The 4150-nt window shown below is 38.1% G+C and overlaps 1 long non-coding RNA gene across 1 annotated transcript; it reads left to right on the plus strand.

Moving 5' to 3' along the window:
* Positions 1–1223: 1223 nt before the first annotated feature.
* On the plus strand, positions 1224–2626 carry LOC125525652 (uncharacterized). Its single transcript, XR_007291381.2, has 5 exons — positions 1224–1446; positions 1585–1646; positions 1719–1939; positions 2038–2095; positions 2183–2626. It is a non-coding gene; the product is annotated as an uncharacterized LOC125525652 (long non-coding RNA).
* Positions 2627–4150: the final 1524 nt, after the last annotated feature.

The raw sequence follows: 4150 nt of genomic DNA on the forward strand, positions 1-4150 counted from the left end.
AAACTATGGAGCATAGTGTAATAACTAGAAGAATTGGGCGCACTTTGCTGCGCCTTTGTTGTCATTGAGTTTATTCAAAACATAATCACTCTGTTTCAAAATATATGGTGTATTGCTTTTTTTCAAAAGTCAAACCATTTAAGTTCAATAAAATTTGTAGACAAATATATCAAAATCCATAATATCAAATCAGTATTTGTAAATTCATCATGAAATGAATTTCCACGCTTTTTTCTTTAATATTATGGATGTCGGTATTTTTGCTCTGAACCTGGTCAAAGTTGAAGAAATTTGACTTTCTACAACAGTAATACCCCTTATATTTTGGAACTGATGGAATATTTAGTTTGGCGGGTGGTGGAGATAATATAGTGTGTTTATTTTTTTATTCCCTCTTCTTAATGTGTTGATTTGGTTGGTCTTTCGTGGTGTGATTCTGAGTTGTCCGTTAACCAATCTATATTTATGTGGAGAAATTTCGGTGTCGGTGGTGCATGTACTACTATATTAGTGGTAGAATATCACATGGTGGCGCCTCTTTTTTCAAGTGGTGGGATGGTGTGCCGGATTCATATGTTTTTATTACTGGCCGGTTGCTGCTGATTGATTTGAAAAATCGTTGGCACAGTCAAAATAGTAGACCAAACCCAAAGTTGAATACCTTATTTGAATGAAAGAGTTTCAAAATTAGGGAATATAATGAATTAAAATTTTAATGAGAGAGGTTGAGAAAGTGTTGACCCGGTCAAAATCGGTTGACCTAATTATAAATTGAATAATTCAATTAATTGTGAGGCCTTAAAAATTAGGAAGCATATTGTATAGTATAAAAGAATTGAATGAGAGAGCTTTGAGAAATTATTGACCCTAATGGAAGACCTCAATTGACTATGGCATCTTCAAAACTTGGGAGCTTAGTGTTATAGAGGATACATCATAAAAGATTTTAGTAATGTAAAAACATATTTTAGTATATCTTTTGAAGAGGTGATCAAATTTATTTCCTTTCCTGCAAAAAAAATATTTCCCCACGAAAAAGGGTGGTCAACTTTATCTAAGTGCATATACATATACGTCCTCTGTACCAAAGTATAAGATGTTTTCGCAAAAAATAAAATAAAATAATAAACTGCAAAAAGGTCTTATATTTTGATATAAAGGTACTGTAACGTTGAGAGGTGCGCAGCAGCTAGCATCATGCTGGGGCCGACCTCGCCAAACAAAGGATGAGGCGCTCGCGGGATTGGATCGCCGATGGGTTGGCGCCCAGACCACACATCGCCAGCAAAACGGAGGGCACGCTGACTCACTTCACTGCCACTACTAGTTCACTTCCTTCGGATCTCGCTCGTGCCTCCAAGCTCTCTTCCACGGCCTCGAAGATGTCGACGGTGACCCCTGCCTACCTCGACCAGAGGCTCACCGCCGCCAAGCGCTGCTCCAGAGGTAACCACCGACGACCAGAGGCTCGCCGCCGCCCAGCACCGCACTGCTCATATATCCCATTCATTGCAGCTCATGTCTCTGCTTAAACTTGATCTTGAATTCTTGATTAACACTCCTACGATCGATCTGAAACTGCAGAGGCTGCCATAGCGGGAACCAAGGCCGCGGCCGTCGCCACCGTCGCTGCCGCAGTCCCCACCGTAAGTACCCAGGAAGCCATTCAGTTCCAGAGTTCAAAGCACGTCTCATGAATGTGTTACCTGTAATTTCAGCTGGCGAGGAGAGGCATTTGGGTGCTCTAGCTCACCTCCTATGCACACGAGGTGTTCGATGAAATGCCCAAGCCACGCTAGTTAAGCTTTCTCCTCTCGAAGTTCGACCTCCAAACTCCATTTTCCCTGAGATTTGTCTAGGTTTAGCAGTCCGTCACGTCCCGTCCCCGTCTTTACCGCCACGGATCGCCCGCGCCGATCTCGTCACCTGCACCACTGTGGTGAGCCTCTTATCTTCTTCTGAAAGAAAACAATTCTTACTTTAGATAGATACTTGTCTAATTTTCTTACTTTTTTATTATTGCTTGTGCTTATATAGTGCGATGGTTTTGGTATCCGCCCCCGTCGGCCCTCGTCCTGGCTATGATTCGGATGTGGTATATATTATCTTCTATAACTATTTTGTTCATTTATTGTTTATAACAATTATGCCCATCAAGTTGACATAGATTTTATTTATGTAGGAGGTAGTTGAACCGGAAATTCCAACCGACCCTATTGTCGAGAGGTTAAATTTAGTTGAAGAAGAAAAAACAATTACTTCAGGAAAAAAATCAAAAAAATTGAGGAGGAGAAGATGATATTGGAGTTGCATGTTGCGGATGTCGTCGATGATCACAAGATCAAGATGGATGTAATGCGGTTGAAGTTGAGAAAGATTAGAAAATATGCCATTCATACCGAGGCTTGGTATCATTATGCCGTTGGATCAATTTTTACCTTGGTTGTGATTATGATCGCATTTATTATTGCATTAAAAGGTTTCACATAGTTTCAATGTATGGTTTAACTAGATGCTCTGGAGAGCTATATGTTGTTTAATGAGAACTATGTATGTACTTTGTTTTTAATCTGATGATGAACTTCTATTAATTTGGTCACTTATCTATCCATGACAGCTATATGTACTAAATTGATGATGTAGCTTTGAATGGTGCATTTTATACACGAAGTGCATCCAGTTTTTGCCGTAAGCCTCTCTACTTTCTTGCACATACTATGTGGGTGAAATGATGATACCATGCCAACTTTTAACCTTTTCAGACTTCATTTGTAGTGCTTTTCAATTTCAAGGTCTTATAGCTCAAAATAATCAGTAAATGCATGAAAACTAACAAATGAAGTCAGAAAGGGTTGAAAATTTATGATGTGGCTTTGAATGGTGCATTTTGAACACAGAAAAAGTATGGAGTTCAAATAAGTTCAAAAAAATGAAATCCCTTTGTAACAGACGAGTTTCCGTATGAAACCCTGATACTTCGAAAGAGATTGTGCATTTTGTACATGAAGTGCATCAAGTTTTTGTTGTAAGCCTCTCTACTTTCTTGCACATGCTATGCGGGTGAAATGATGATACCGTGCCAACTTTCAACCTTTTCAGAGTTCATTTGTAGTGCTTTTCAATTTCAGGGTCTTATAGCTCAAAATAATCAGTAAATGCATGAAAAATAACAAATGAAGTCAGAAAGGGTTGAAAATTGATGATGTGGCTTTGAATTGTGCATTTTGAACACAGAAAAAGTATGGAGTTCAAATAAGTTCAAAAAATGAAATCGCTTTGTAACAGACGAGTTTCCGTATGAAACCCTGATACTTCGAAAGAGATTGCCCGTTTTGTACACGAAGTGCATCCAGTTTTTGCCGTAAGCCTCTCTACTTTCTTGCACATGCTATGTGGGTGAAATGATGATACCATGCCAACTTTCAACCTTTTCAGAGTTCATTTGTAGTGCTTTTCAATTTCAGGGTCTTATAGCTCAAAATAATCAGTAAATGCATGAAAAATAACAAATGAAGTCAGAAAGGGTTGAAATTTGATGGTGTGGCTTTGAATGGTGCATTTTGAACAGAAAAAAGTATGGAGTTCAAATAAGTTCAAAAAAAGAAATCCCTTTGTAACAGACGAGTTTCCGTATAAAACCCTAATACTTCGAAAGAGATTGTGCATTTTATACACGAAGTGCATCCAGTTTTTGCCGTAAGCCTCTCTACTTTCTTGTACATGCTATGCGGGTGAAATGAAGATACCATGCCAACTTTCAACCTTTTCAGAGTTCATTTGTGGTGATTTTCAATTTTAGGGTCTTATAGCTCAAAATAATTAGTAAATGCATTAAAAATAACAAATGAAGTCAGAAAGTGTTGAAAATTGATGATGTGGCTTTGAATGGTGCATTTTGAACACAGAAAAAGTATGGAGTTCAAATAAGTTTAAAAAAAATGAAATTCCCTCTGTAACAGACGAGTTTCCATATGAAACTCTCATACTTCGAAAGAGATTGTCCGTTTTGTACATGAAGTGCATCCAGTTTTTACCGTAACCCTCTCTACTTTATTGCACATGTTATGTGGATGAAATTATGATACGATGCCAATTTTCAACCTTTTCAAAGTTCATTTGAAATGCTTTTCAATTTCAGGGTCTTATAGCT

This window comes from Triticum urartu, chromosome 7A, assembly GCF_056163025.1.
Source record: "Triticum urartu cultivar PI428250 chromosome 7A, HENAU_Tu73, whole genome shotgun sequence".
NCBI classification, from domain to species: domain Eukaryota; kingdom Viridiplantae; phylum Streptophyta; class Magnoliopsida; order Poales; family Poaceae; genus Triticum; species Triticum urartu.